This window comes from Mobula birostris, chromosome 16, assembly GCF_030028105.1.
Source record: "Mobula birostris isolate sMobBir1 chromosome 16, sMobBir1.hap1, whole genome shotgun sequence".
Classification (NCBI taxonomy): Eukaryota; Metazoa; Chordata; class Chondrichthyes; order Myliobatiformes; family Myliobatidae; genus Mobula; species Mobula birostris.
Window position 1 is genome coordinate 31,165,435 of NC_092385.1, and position 16,411 is coordinate 31,181,845.

The 16,411-nt window shown below is 39.2% G+C and overlaps 1 protein-coding gene and 1 long non-coding RNA gene across 3 annotated transcripts in view; one reads left to right on the forward strand and one right to left on the reverse strand.

Moving 5' to 3' along the window:
• The window catches only part of LOC140211083 (uncharacterized), a 50,986-nt gene extending 34,844 nt beyond the window's left edge, over positions 1–16,142 (forward strand). Inside the window, exon 5 of the long non-coding RNA XR_011889380.1 lies at positions 15,895–16,142. This is a non-coding gene — a long non-coding RNA (uncharacterized lncRNA). The remainder of the gene's footprint in view (positions 1–15,894) is intronic.
• The window catches only part of adamts9 (ADAM metallopeptidase with thrombospondin type 1 motif, 9), a 267,099-nt gene that overhangs the window by 103,980 nt on the left and 146,708 nt on the right, over positions 1–16,411 (reverse strand). The window lies entirely within an intron of this gene.

Below are 16,411 nucleotides of genomic sequence, written 5' to 3' on the forward strand. Positions count from 1 at the left end.
GAGAATTAAATGTGATATTGTAACAGTTCTCCCAGCGGGTGAATGAATTTCAGTTTTTATAATTGTTTTGAACTTATTAGGAAAAAATGGGAGGCAGAAGGTAATCTTACACTTGAAGGGAATCCTGCTAGCGTACTCTGGGCAGCACACAAGGGTTTAAAGTTAATTACCACACATGATGGAAGGCAGCTTTAATGCGCACCCAACAGATCTGTATCTCCCCATTAATGTTGCCTTAAATGAATTTAAGATTGTTTGAATGCCAACTGTTATCTTTCTTCAACAGCTAGATATAAAATCTTGCCACACACAGAATCCCTCTAATCAGTCCGCTACTCCTCCCGCAGACCTGAAATGACCCCAAGGAAAATTATGAATAAGAGCCTCTCTGACTGAAGTGATAGACTATTATCTACGTAATGTATCTTCAACACAGATAACCACATCTTGTGCCTCTGCCACTCTCCTGCGCAGTGCAGCTCTGTGAATCTTAACTAGTATTCTTTCACAATTATTACAGACAGCTCCACTCCAGCCACAGCTTCCCTTCACATCCCACCACGGGGATTTTCCCAAGTACTCTTCCATTGGGCCTCTTCTCTTCCTTACCCACAGCATGCCCTTGGGCAACGGCATCTACTGAAATGGCCTTGTTCCTGTATACTTCCTGAAGGCACTCAGCATTATCTCTCCTTCAGTTTTCTTGGCATTCCCTCTTCATTTGTGGTGCTAATCATCCAACCAGCCACAATTTACAGATGTTACAGTAATTAGGTTAGATTAACTGATCCTTTGCACCAAACCTGTGTAATTGTCTTTGACTTTGTCTGAGGAAGACAGCTCAAACTCTTGTTTCAGTTCATTTTCTACCGAGCTAAGTTCCAAACCCCATATCATCTGCATCTTATACAAACATGTAGACGTTCTATTTCCAACTTTACACCCTATAATGACACCCAATTCTGAATGCTTGTGCCCAAATCCCATCCTCTATGAGATCATGGTCAACCAAAATCTCAGTCCTGACTAACATACATTGGTTCCTAGTTCCAGAGGACCTCAGATAAAATGCACATTATTGCATTTGAATTTCTTTATGACTAGAAAGTTACTTGTTCTACAACCTTCTCCGGATGTCAAAATCTGACCCACCCAGTCTTTCCATTTTTATGATCTGCTTTACATTGACATATCTGACCATCTCCTTCTGTTATAGAAAGTTTTCAAGTTTTTTTAAAAAGCATTTCTACACAATACAAGGAGTATTTTCCTTGATTAAAATGGAAATTACACACAGAGCTGCACTGTCTTATGCAGCTAATTTGGCACCCCAGACTTAGTGCAAGGTAAACATAACCACATCTCTCATTAAAAGCTCTCAATCCATTCAAGATGTAAACAGACTTTTGGGAAACAAAGAACTTACAACATCTGGAAGAGAGAAAACTGAAAAAAAAATCAGTGCACAAATCCACCTTCCTCAACAGCACAACAGGAAGGTGAGTATCATCATAATTTCCAGTAATATTGTCCAAGGAAAATACTTCAGAAAGTAGGTAAGTTGTTAATTTTAATTTTTCATTGGATTAAGGTTAACAGCTCCCATGTAGAACTATTATTTCACCTTTTAATTTCTAGTTATAGGTACTATACTGCATTATATTTACTTTTTGATAAATCGGAGAATGTAATCGCCAATATTTTCTTGATTACTAGAAAAGTTAGCTAAGTTTCGTAACTAGTACAGGTATAATGTCTGTCTGGCTATTCAGTAGTGATACAAAATATTATCTGGGCCATTCCTACCTCATATCTTTGTTATGTTGCAATAACATTTTGTGAGTGAGTTAAATATTATATTTTAGATCATATGATTGTAAATGTTAAAGCTTACGATTGGATTCACGTGAGTGATTTAGCAAGCAGGATAAGATATTAAAAATAATTATAGTTTAAGGAAGACTAAACAAATTATAGAATGATAAAAGAGAGCAAGCTGTAAAAATAGGACACCTTTGAAGTTTGTTGTATATTTGTGTGGTCTGCATATGTTACACAGTAGACCAGTTGTAACATCAGAGCTATGACTGTAATTTGGAATTTTAACATTATTTGATGCTTGTTCAAACAGCATCAAATATTAGGAGGCTAGGATTGAGCTGCTTCCTTATTGAATTCTGGATGTGTCAACTTTTAAGACTTCAGATCAAATTATGTCTTCCACTGAGGTTCATGCTTGGATTCCTCCAAACATGCCTCCCTGATAGTCTCATTCTTCTCAGAGACCATTTGGAGTAATTCAAACAAATGAATTAGGAGACATTTGACCTTTGAGTATTCTACACCACTTCGTACAATCATCACTGATCTAATAGTAAACTCAACTTCACAATGTCATTTCCAATGTCTCTGAGTGGAAAATCCTACAAAAGGGAGTGGATTTGGTGCAGTTCATCATGGGCAAAGCCCACCCAACCATTGAGCACATCTACATGAAACAGTGCCATAGAAAAGCAGCAACCATCATCCATCACCACCCAGGCCTTCCTCTTTCTCGCTGCTGCCATTAGGTAGAAGGTATAAGTACCTCAGGACTTGCACTACTAGATTCGAGAACAGTTATTACCCCTCAGCCATCGGGCTCTTGAACAAAAGAGGGTAACTACACTCATTCTATTTCCGGTGTTCCCACACCAATGATCTCACTTTAAGGACTCTTTATCTTATTTGATATTCTCGTTATTTATTGCTATTTATTCACATTTGTATTTGCACAGTTTGTTGTTCATTGATCCTGTATACTGTTGCAATTCTATAGATTTGCTGAGTATGCCCGCAGGAAAAAGAATCTCAGGGTTGTATGTGGTGACATGTACGTATGTACTCTGATAATAAATTTTACCTGAACATTGAGTAAATGTATCAGTTCAGTAAATGGGCACTGCATTTTAGTGCAGCAGTCTTGCAGCACCAGTGACCAGTGACCTGTGACCTGGGTTCAATTCCGACCTCCAGTGCCATCTGTGTGGAATTTGCATCTTCTTCCTGTGATTATGTGGATTTCCACTGAGTGCTCAATTTTCTTCCCTTAATGTTAATTAGCTAATACATATTGGAACAAGAATCATGGGGTAGAAATGGATATACAAGGGAGAGAGTAATTCAGAGCAAAATAAGAATGGGAAAGCTGACATTACTTGATGGGCTGAATGTCTTCACGTTATTAGGATATATAAAAAGTCTCCTCTGAACTTTTCATGCTTTTATATTTTCCTGAAATTAGGAAACCAAGTGTTCATCATAATCTAAATCTGATCTCACCAGTACCCTTTACAATCAAAGCAAAACCTCTCTGCTTTAATATCCAATTCCCCCTTGCAATAAACAACAACATTCAGCTGGCTTTCCTGCATAATTGCCTTTGGTGAATCATGCTAAGGACACCCAGATACCTCTGCATCTCAAAGCTCTGCAACCTCTTGTCAATTAGATAATAGTTTTCCAGATAAAATGGAGAATTTATTTTCCCATGCTATACTCCATAAGCCATATCTTTACATGCTTGCCTAACTCACATGATCACTATATCATCCCTGTTATACCTCCTTGTGTCCTTTATGCACATTACTAACTTACACTGTCATCAGCAAATTTAGCAACAGTATCTTCATGGCTTTGATCTAGTAGCTTCTCATTAAATCAGTGCCTTGTGATACATGACTTGTTCCAACTTCCCAAAAAGAAAATGACAATTTCTTGTTACTCTCGGCTTCCTGTTAGACAGCATTCATCTATCTATTCCAACACATCACTTCCTACAACAACATTATTTGATAGAGCATTGTATTAAAGATCTTCGGGGAAACAAAGTCAAGCAAATTCAGCAGTCCCTTTTATCTGAATCAGAATCAGGTTTATTATCATGTGCATGTGTCCTGAAATTTGTTAACTTAGCTGCAGCAGTTCAATGCAATACATAATATAGAAGGAAAAAACAAAATAATATAATATGGAATAAGTAAATCAATAAATCAATTGTAGAATATGTATGTTGAATAGATTATAAATCGTGCAAAAAACAGAAATAATATATATTAAAAAAGTGAGGTAGTGTCCAAAGATTCAATGTCCATTTAGGAATCAGATGGCAGAGGGGAAGAAGCTGTTCCTGAATTGTTCAGTGTGTATCTTCAGGCTTCTGTACCTCCTACCTGATGATAATGATGAAGAAAGGGCATGACCTGGGTGCTAGAGGTCCTTAATAATGGACGCTGCCTTTTTGAGACACCGCTCCTTGAAGATGCCCTGGGTACTTTGCAGGCTAGTACCCAAGATGGAGCTGACTAAATTTACAACCCTTTGTAGCTTCTTCCAGTCCCGTGCAGTACCTCCCCCCACCCCAATACCAGACAGTGATTCAGCCTGTGAATGCTCACCGCAGTACATCTATAGAAGTTTTTGTTGACCAAATCTTTTCAGACTCCTAATTAAGTATCGTCGCTGTTTTGCTTCTTTATAGCTGCATCGATATGTTGGGACCAGGTTAGGTCCTCAGAGATCTTGACACCAAGGAACTTGAAACTGCTCACTCTCTCCATTTCTGATACCTTGATGAGGATTGGTATGTGTGCCTTCGTCTTACCCTTCCTGAAGTCCACAATAGCCCTTTCATCATACTAATTTTGAGTGCCAGGTCGTCGCTGTGACATCACTCCATTAGTTGGCATATCTTGCTCCTGTATGCCCTCTCGTCACCATCTGAGATTCCACCAATAATGGTTGTATCATCAGCAAATTTATAGATGGTATTTGAGCTATGCCTGGCCACACAGTCATGGGTATATAGAGTAGAGCAGTGGGCTAAGCACACACCCCTGAGGTGCACCAGTGTTGATCATCAGCGGGGAGGGGATGTTATCACCAATCCATACAGATTGTGGTCTTCCGGTTAGGAAGTCGAGGATCCAATTGCAGAGGGAAGCACAGAGGCCCAGGTTCTGTGACTTCTCAATCAGGATTATAGGAATGATGGTATTAAATGCTGAGCTACAGTTGATGAACAGTATCCTGACATAGGTGTTTGTGTTGTCCAGGTGGTCTAAAGCCGTGTGAAGAACCATTAAGATTGTATCTGCCATTGACCTATTGTGGCGATAGGCAAATTGCAATGGGTTCAGGTCCTTGCTGAGGCAGGAGTTCAGTCTAGTTATGACCAACCTCTCAAAGCATTTCATCACTGTCAATCTGAATGCTACCGGGTGATAGGTGGGTGTTTCTTCTTTAAAAAAACAACAGTTTGGCTAAACAATCTTTATCTTTCATGTAATTATGTTAACTTTACCTCAGGAAAAAAGCTGAGAATGTTTGTTGCTCAAAATGTAATCAGCAGTATGACGTTTCCTCTGAAATTAGATCACTAAAATGTGCAATCAATCCTGCCGTAACTTTTTAAATGAAGATTAGTTTTATTTGTCACATGTACATTGAAATATTGAAAGTGAAATGTGTTGTTTGCAGCAAAGATCATGCTGAGCAACACCCAAGTATCACCACACTTCTGGAACCAACATGGCAAGGCCACAACTCACTAACCCTAACCAAATGTCTTTGGAATGTAGGAGAGATCTGGAGCACTCGGAGGAAACCAACCTGGTCACAGGGAGAATGTACAAACTCTTTACAGAAAGTGGCAGGGGTTGAACCCTGATCAGTGACCACTGGCTACGGTACTGTGCTGTTCCGTGTTTTATGTGTACTGAAGCAAATATCAAGGGGACTAAACTTGAACAGAACTTGTTAAGAGTTTTCTAAAAAAAATGTTGTTGATCTGAAATGTAAATCATTTCTTTCACCACAGATGCTGTTTAATCTTTTGTGTATATCTAGCATTTTCTGTTTTTTTTCCCAATTCACATTAAGTACAGTATTTTGCTTTTGAACCACCAAACAATTTAATCAATGTGTATACAGAAAATGGCAGCCTGCATCCATACAATACTGAAGGAAAACTGATTCAGTCTGGGGGCTGCAGCACTTTGAGATCCAATTGTATTTTTCATTAGTTTGGTTTGCTAGTATTATGATAGATGTAGTGAGTCAAAAGCCCAGATGGCTTGGATTCAAACAATTGTTAATCCGGTTCCATTAGCTGTAGTCAGCAAACTCACTTATAAGCCATCTATTTTTTTAATAAAGAATATTATAAAATAAAAAATACAACTCAATCTGTTCCCGTTTAAAATGGCCTTTTCTCAGCCATTTTTTAATTTTAATTTCAATTAACTGCTTGGTTTCACTGACAGAAAGTTCTTACAGCTTCAGTCTTTGGTTTCTACTAGTCATTTGTGAAAGCAAAGAGATCATCCCAGGATCGGGAGATGTTCTGCTGGCACTCGGAAACTCGTGCTGGAAAATTCCTCCAACACCACATGTTCACAGAATATAACAAAAGTGATGAGCTCTTTCAAAATGTTGCCGTATAAAGGACCAGATCAGGCAAGCCTTGTTACACTCTCTGCTGTCCACAAGCAGACCCTGCCTTGTGCAGCTGGATCCTGGACTTCCTGTCAGATTGCTAGCAGGTTGTAAGTGTGGGCTCCCTCACCTCCAGCCCTCTGACTCTCAATACAGGAGCCCCTCAGGGCAGCATACTGAGTCTCCTCCTTTACTCCCTGTGTACCCATGACTGTATCGCCACCCGCAGTTCCAATCTGCTAATTAAGTTTGCCAACAACACTACATTGATTGGCCTTATCTCAAACAATAACGAGGTGGCCTACAGGGAAGAAGTCATCTTTCTGACACAGTGGTGCAAGAAAACAACCTCTCTCTCAATGTCATGAAAACAAAGGAGCTGGTTGTGTGTTACAGGAGGAATGGAGATGAGCTAGCCCCTTTTGACATCAATGGATCTGGGGTTGAGAGGATAAACAGCTTCAAGTTCCTTGGCATTCACATCACCGAGGACCTCACATGGTCTGTACACACCAGCTGTGTGGTGAAAAAGGCACAGCAGCGCCTCTTTCACCTCAGACGGTTGAAGAAGTTTGATATGGGCCCCCAATTCCTAAGAACTTTCTACTGGGGCACAGTTGAGAGCATCCTGACTGGCTGCATCACTGCCTGGTGTGGGAACTGTACCTCCCTTAACCGCAGGACTCTGCAGAGAGTAGTGCGGACAGCCCAGCGCATCTGTAGTTGTGAACTTGCCATGATTCAGGACGTTTACAAGGACAGGTGTGTAAAAAGGGCCCATAGGATCTTTGGGGACCTGAGTCATCCCAACCACAATCTATTCCAGCTGCTACCTTCCAGGAAGCGGTACCACAGGATAAAATCCAGGACCAACAGGTTCCAGACAGCTTCTTCCACCAGGCCATCAGACTGATGAACTCACACTGACTTGAGTGTACTCTATATTACATTGACTGTTCAATTTATTATAAATTACTATGATCGCACATTGCACATTTAGACGGAGGTGTAACATAAAGATTTTACTCCTCATGTATGTGAAGGATGTAGGAAATAAAGTCAATTCAATTCAAGCACCTATACATTTTCTGCATACAGAAGGACAGTCAAGCTGAGCTGTAGCATCCAACAGGGCATTGAAGCCCCACTCCCAGAATGTCCTGACTAACATTCCAAAACAGATCAAGTAGATACAAATAGTTTAAAAAGTGTTTAAAAGTAAAATATAAATTCACTATTGAGTCACTATTTCATTGGCAGCACTTCCTGGGATAAAGCAAATGGCTGGATGTGAAAGGCGCTCACATTCCCTTGTCGGCACAATAATATTCTGCTGCTCGGCTGAACAGAAGAAACAGAGAAGACAGTCTATATGCTCGCAGCTGATCTCCAACATATCTCATGCTTTTGCCTATCACTCTACAAGTGCAGAGGTCTGAGAATTACTGAGAAGCAAATGAGTAGTGCTAATCAGTCAGCATCTGAAGGCCTTGGTTTACAATGGACTAAAGTAAAAAACTCAATGGAATCACATGTACATCGAAACATACAGTGAAATGTGTCATTTGCGTTAACAACCAACACAATCTAAGGATGTGAGGGGGCTGCCCGTAAGAGTCACCACACATTCCAGCGCCAGCATAGTATGTCCCCAATGTTTAGCAGAATAACACAAGCAACAGCAACAGAACAGAAACACCCACGCACATACCTACTCTCTCTCTCACACACACACACACAGCCCAGGACAGACTGCCTTTGGGCCTCAAGTGGACTCATAAATTCTCTTACATAGGGGCTTCGACTCCCCAAGTGGACTCATAGACTCACAGAACCAGGACTTTGGTCAAGGGGCCTCAGTTTGCAGGCTTCCAATTGACCTTTGCATTTTTATCCTCGGTATCAATGCAGGATTACCAGTGACCCTGAACTCCCAGCCTCGAACTCCAGACTCGCTGATTCAGAACCATGTACTGCAGGCCACGAACTCTGGACTCACTGACTTGTGTATCCAGGGGGTCACTGGCCCTTATGCCTCCTGCCCGCAAGGACCGTTGATCCAGGACCTGTCGACCTGGGGGAGGGTGGTGTACCAACTTTTGTCCTTGCTGGTCTTTATCCACAGCACTTCCTAGCCTGACATCCAGCCACGGAGGTCCTCCGCCACATATCATGTCACTAGCCTTCAAAAGTGGAGTGCGGACCCATGGCCTAGACGTTGGCCTGACATCACATCCAGGTCCATAAACCCTAACCTGACCCCCTAGCTCCCCTCTTTGACCCAAAAACTATCACTATGAAGTTAAAACAAAAACAAAGTAATTCAGATCCATGACCTTGGCAGAGACTGAAGTTACAATCAGCTTCATTGTAATAACCTAGTAAACATCACCTCCACTCTGGAATACAAGATGCTGGGCTGAATGATCTACGAAGAAAAGAGCAGCATGATTTTAAGTTTAATGCATTCAGGTTTTGAACACAAATGCAAACAAGTAATAAAGAATTTGCATACGATTTTATTTCAGTGGCAGATGGTAATACCATGTGTAATTTTGGACCTCCAACTACAGATGGTGTACTATTGCACAGAGTAGGTGCAGTGTTGGAAACAAAAGTAAATTATTGATCTGACTGGGAAATTCAGACTGACTGAGTGAGGGGAGAAATCAAAACGCAAAATACTATAGAGTTTGAAATTTGAAATACAAACAGAAATTTCTGGGAATACTTGACAGATCAGACTGCACTTGTGGAGCAAGAAGCACAAGTAACATTTCAGGTTAATGACCTTTCATCAGAACTGGAAACAATGAGAAGTAAAGCAAATTTTATATGAAGAGAAAGCGCTGGGTAGGATGTGTTGTGCAGGGGAATGGTAAGAATTGAGGGAAGGATCTATGATAGGATAGAGATCAGGGAATCTGAATGACAGAAGTACTGGTGCCAGGTGAAAGAGGGTTGTTAGGGTATGATTAAAAAATATAAAAAGGAAGAGGTGAATAAAATCTAAATGTAGGAAGAGGAGGGGAGAGAGGAAAAGAAATTGCATCTGTGAAATAAGATTTGAATGTTGATTATTATTGAATTCAACAGTGTTAAATAATGAGCTAATGATCAAGATTTGACTCAGAGTCCTGCAAGAACTTGTCAGATGTGTGATTTCAAGTTTGCTGTTGGAATAAGAATAAGTGACATGGTAAGCAATATTAAGGAAGAACCACCAGCCACTGGCAGACAACCAGAAAAGGCTCACTTTATTCCTAGTCTTTGCCTCCTGCCAGTCATCCAATCTGCTAATATCTTCCCTGTACTATCATGGACTCTAATCTTAAGAGGCCTCATGTCTGGCACCTTGTCAAAGCCCTTCTGAAAATCCAAATAAATAACATCCACTGACTTTTCTTTGACAATCATGGTTACTTCCTCAAAGAATTCCAACAAAGTTGTTAGGAAAGATTTCCCCTTAAGGAAACAATGCTGACTTTAGTCTCTTTTATCATATGCCTCCAAGTATCCTGAAATGCTATCTTTAATAATGGTCTTCAACATCTTCTCAACCACTGAAATCAGCTTAACTAGCCTATAATTTCCTCTCATCTGCCTCCCTCCCTTCTTAAAGAGTGGAGTGACATCTGCAGTTTCCAGTTCTCTGAAACTATTCCAGGATTGAGTGATTCTTGTAAGATCATTATTAATACTTCTACAACCTCTTCAGTTACCTCTTTCAGAACCCTGGGGTGTAGCCCATCTGGTCCAGGTGACTTAGGAATTTGCAGCTTTCCAGGCACCTTCTCCATAGTAATAGCAACTACACTCACCTCTGCCCACTGACCCTCTTGAAATTCTGGCATACTACTAGTGTCTTACATAGTGAACACTGATGCAAAGTACTCATTAAGTTCATCTGCCCTTTCTTTGTTGCCTATTACTACCCTTCAGTGTCATTTTGCAGCAGTCCAATTCTCGTCACTCTTTATATATCTGAAATATCTTTTGGTATCCCTTTTTATATTATTGGCTAGCTTACCTTCACATTTAATCTTTTCTCTCCTATTTTGATCACTGCCTCCTGAAGTTCCCTTTACCTTAAGCTCCCTAATCAAATCAGGCTCGTTATACAACACTCAATCCAGAAATACCTTTCCCCTAGTTTGCTCAACTACAAGCTGCTCTAAAAGCCCATCTTGTAAGCATTCTACAAATTCCCTCTCTTGGGACCCAACACCAACCTAATTTTCCAAATCTATCTGCATATTGAAATTCCCCATATACTGTATATACATATAACTCCCATCATGGTCGTTTTACCCTTGCAGTTTCTTAACTCTGCCCAAAAGGACCTACATCTACTGATGCTATGTCACCTTTTTCTAAGAATTTAATTTCATTTTTTACCAGAGCCACTAATCCTCTCTGCCTCCCTGCCTGTCCTTTCAATACAATGTGTATCCTTGGATGTTAAGCTGTCAACTATGATCGTCTTTCAGCCATGACTCAGTGATGCCCACGATGTAATTCCTGCCAATTTCTAACTGTGCTGCAACATCATCTACCTTATTCTGTATACTGTGTGCAGTCAAATATAATACCTTCATTCCTACACTTGTCACCCTTTTGATTTATTACCTGTGTTCCAATTCAACTCATCCCACTGACTGCAATTTTGTCCTATCATCTGCCTATCCTTCCTCACAGCAGCTGCTTGATACCAACTTCCCCATCCTCAGCCCTATCAGTCTGGTTCCCATACCCTTGCCAAGTTAGCTTAAACTCAACAACAGCTCCAGTAAACCTGCCCACAAGGATATTGGTCTCCTTTGGATTCAGGGTAACCCATCCTCTTTTTACAGGTTGTACCTTCCCCAGAAGAAATCCCAATGATCCAGAAACCCTTCCCCCTGCACCAGTTCCTCAGCCACTCATCATCTGTACTATCACCCCATTCCTGTCCTGACTAGCATGTGGTACAGGGAATATCCAGCGATTACAACCTTGGAGGACTTGCTCTTCAGCCCAACTCCCTTTACTCACTGCTCTGGACACTTTTGCCCCGTTCTACCTTTGTCATTGGTGCCATTGACCTCTGGTTGCTCACCCTCCTTCTTGAGAATATTCGGCAGCCGCACTGAAACATTGTTGACCCCAGCACCTGGGAGGCAACACATCATCCTGGCATCTTTTTTTGTGGCCAAAACATCTCCTGTACCCTTAACTAATGAGTCTCCAATCTCTATTGATCTAGCTGACTTTACCCTTCCTTGCTGTGCTTTAGGACCTGCCACAGTGCCACTGCCTGGTTGCTGCTGCTGTGCCCCGATACTGTAGATTATTTATCAGCTAAAATCATTTCAATGTTTGATATTAATGTTTTAAAATATAAATGGCTAAATTTCTGCCAAGAACATGAATTGAATTATACTGTGAAACCTTAAATAGGTGGATGATGAAGTGCAGAACATACTGCTCTTTCTCTGGTCTGTAAAATACAAAAGTGGGTGAGGCGGGGAGGATGGTGGTTATAAAGAAACAGTATACTTCAATTATAAAAGACTATCTATTGTGACATTAAAACAAAAAAATGCTTCAGGTTAACAAATGTCACTTAGCCACTTCCCAATTTTACTTCATTTTTCCTTTAGTTAATTTGGCATTATGTCCTTTCCCACTCGTAAGATTAGAAGACAGTTATTCCCAAGCCCCTAAATGCTTGTGTAAATCTAAAATAATCTTCAGTAAACCAAGTTAATTATATCTTGCTATAATATTCTCATATCAGGAACATCTCTTTAAACAGTTTAAACCTACATCATAAAGAACCACGTTTTCTTACTTTTTTGTGCAGTGGGGTAATTATAAAAAATATTGACTTGTGAGCAATTTCAACTAAATAACATTTTAAAACAATTAGATTTGAATTATTTGGTTAAACAGGAAATCATCTTTAGAAATGACCAGAAGTTATAATCATTAAGCATAGCAACGCTGCAAAATCTGATACTTGTAATAACAACTGCATCCGTTCTGTAGAACATGGTATCTGCTTTATTCACAGATGCATTCCATGGGAATATTGCAAAGTACAATTCCAAAAGAGAGGTTCAGAATATATGCTAACCTACAACACTATATTTTATTTTTGAGTGTAATAAAGTACATTTATATTTATATTTACATGATTTATATTCTTAATTTACAACTTAAGCTGCTTCAAATAAAGGAGCTGCTTCTCGTTTGTTACATATACTCATATTATCTGCAGTAACCTCAAACATGTCAGCCAGTAATTTAAAAGATGTTTGACCAGTATTACAGAATGGGATGTGAGGAATATCCACATCAATTAGAAAGGCTAGTTATTTTTGCAAGAATTTAATGAAGCATTTCTAAATGAAATTGGTCTGTGCATTTTTATGCATTATAGATATGGCAATTGGAATTACTTAATGGAAAATAATGCCTTTCCCACTCTGAATACTGTAAGGCATTTTCCTCCCACATAAACTGAACTTGCTCATTGAAGAACTGCCTTTGACCTACAAACATAAGAGGAGGGTGAACTATTATGAACGCTGCCCTCTTGTGAACTTTCACATCATTACTTTCTCATTTCATTTCTGTGAAGTTCAACTCTTGGTGCAATTGTAAAAAATAACACAGTATAATTCATTCTGTAATAGACTATATATCTTAGTAAATAAATTGTGTGTGTGTGTAAAATGGATATTTAATCAGACAATTGCTAAGTAAAGTTATCACTGGTTTTAATTTTAGAGAGATAGATAATTTATTGATCCCAAAGGAAATTATAGTCACAGTAGCTTTACAAGTGCACAGATATACTAATATTAGAAGAGAAGTAAGAGAGAATAAATTAGTGTATTTTTTGTAGAACTTCATGGAACAAGTTTTGCTTCTTCCCCTACGAAAGTCTGAATTCTAAGGTTTAACGTTTAACGTTTACCTGGCCTAACACTTGCTTAAAGGAAACAGAGTGTGATCAGATGGAGACTAAGTTCTTCCAAAGCTACGCTGGCTGCTCTCTGACTGGGTTCTTCTCAAAGTTCTCAATGCTTCTAATACTTTGTACAGAAACAACGACTGATAGTCTGTGTGGCCTGTTAGGACCATATGAACCCAATTTACAGGTTACTAAGTTCCACTAATAATAATGATCATGCCTTGCTGGATGTCCATGGAAAATTTATCATCTAATACACATAAAGAAACATAAAAGTTTACAAAGCAGCTGTTGTATGCCTCCGGATATCCTCTCTATGAAAACATATAAGATGTACTCTATGCTAGGAGTGAATTAATAAATACAGACAAAAGCTGCTTAATTCTTTGTAGTTTCTGACACAGAATAAAAACCATGGGTTTCCACTTACGGATGGATTTTGAGGATCAATCTCTTTAACATATTTTAATGTGCTATAGATATGTCGTCTTTGCTGTGGTTTGTACAAATTTCTTCTATTTCATTTTTTTCCTGGTCAAACATTTAAATATTATATTTTCCTAAGACAGTTGAATATAGCTGCTTCAACTTACTCAAAATGTTTGATTCCATTATGTAATATTCCTACATAGAGTGGAAACAAAGGCTTAGAAATTGTGGAGTGCCATTACATGTTTTGTAATTGCAATCAGATAGACAATAAACATTTGAATTGTGATCGTCCAGAGAAAACTTCAGTATCGTACATTATACATTGATGGACTGTGAAGCAGATGCACATATTGGGTCTGGGTCTGGGTCTGGGTCTGAGTCAAGTGGGGGAGGAGGAGTAGAATGGAATCAGTCGTTGGGTCTGTTGCACCCTTGGATAGGGCTTCGGTTTGGCAATCAGAGAATAATTGTCATCTTGTTGGTGGGAAGAGATCAAGACTCCAATGGGAAAGCGAAGAGTTAGCACTTCAGTGATGCATCTCAGCAGGGGATGGGTGTGAACATTATGAAAAAGGAACAGAGCTTACATTAGTTAATCTTGTCTGGTGAAATACAATGAAAACATTGGTTGTAGGATTTACAATTCATGCTACAATGCATCCGGCTGACTGTCTGGAGACAGAAAATAATTCTGCACTTCACATTGTCTTAAATACCTTTTCAATTAAGTAGTAATTAAATATAGAATTTTGCTAAGAGTGTCTGAGTTATGTATCTACTTAATTAATAATAGAAGATATGACTCGGATGTTTTCTCCTATTTATGATTATTCAATCAGTTTGTTCTGAATGTGTTGATCAAGGAATGTATTACTGATTTCTGAAAATTAAAAATAAGCTTTGTAAAAATCTGCAAAGCTTTTCCTTCCTGTGTCACCATCCACCCATCCCATCACTTTATTACACCGGCAAAAACGTTATGCTTAAAAACTATTGCAAATATGCAGCATTAAAATATATTATTATTCCTACACCATAGTCACAGGATTTTATAAATAAGATTTGTAGCGAAAGCCTCAAGGTTTTACTTAAAGATTCTGTGGCACAATTGAATACAGCATCTCATCACTTTTGTATGGCAGACATTTTTACTTGAAGTAACATTAACCTAAACGAGACCAACAGATCAAACCCTTTTGCCAAGAGATGTGCGAACCTTGTATAGAAACAATAAGTACCCATGCACTTACCGAGTCTGGTGTCACTACAGACTTTTTTAGGATTGATACAGTCATGAGCATTGTATTGCCCTTACAACGTGTTTTGGCCACCCCTCACCACTGAACTTCCGATACTTCTACAAATACAGTATGTTGCATTAAGTGAGGATAATACTTATAGGTCTGCTACGCTGCTCATAATTGTAAGTTAGTTAGTGAAAGACCATAAGCACAATACAATCACCTTCTGTCCTAGGAAATTCAATGGATTGTACTTATTGTGTAGATATACAAATCTGGGAAAATAAGTCAGTAAACTATTCTACCCTGACCTTTAGATAGAAAAATACCCTTACATTTGGTTTCTTTCCATCTAAGAAATTTCACCTGACATACATTGTTTCCACTTGGGTCACAAACGTCAAGACAGCCATCATTTGGAAGAGTTGCACTTGTAAACCTGTACCTTTGACAAGGAGATACACCACCCTTTACCCTTGCCCTTCTCAGCAGAGTATAAAAATGATGTCAAAAGAAAATGAGAAATAGGAGCAAAAATTAATCATGTGACCCCTTGAACATCTGTGCCTTTCAGATGGTGCATGATCTACTCTCAATTATATATATAATTTTGGGGGCGGAGGGGGAATACACTTTACAACTTTTCTCCCTATATTCCCTTCTACATTGGTTACTTCTACAATTCCTTTCTCTCTGAATGATGAGGTTTTGTTTAAATGAATTATGTCCTATTTATGTAGAGCTCTAAGATTATCATGTAGTAATGTTGTTTTTCCTTGCTTCTAGTTTACTTCATCTCAAAGTCCCAGACTCCAAACAATTAGCAGCAGATGCTTCAAATACTAAACAGCTTGAAACAAGAGTGAGAGAGGAAGTTGGGGGAGAGAATTTGGCACCACCAACTGAGCAGAAACTGAGTGGGTGGGCTGTTAAATTCACCCTTGTTATTTAATCTTCCTGATACTGCAGTATGTGGATTTCAGTCTTCAACTGAGCAAGATTATCCAATAAAAGCTGGCAAGGTTTATTTTATACGTGCCTTGGTACAAGTGGAATTATTACATGGATGAAAGCATTGGTGGCCTTCCTGCCAGTAAAACCATGCCAAGAATGCTTATGCAGGTACCCATGTTCAGAAGGAGTTCAACATTTTCTTTGTTGCAAGCCCTCATCATATTATGATCAGAAGACCCCTGATTACAATCACCAACAATTAATCCCACAATTTATTGTTCACTCAGCAGTTTTTAAGTGGACTGTCGCTTTCCTGTTGGAACTGATCAGATTTAAATGAATACTTACA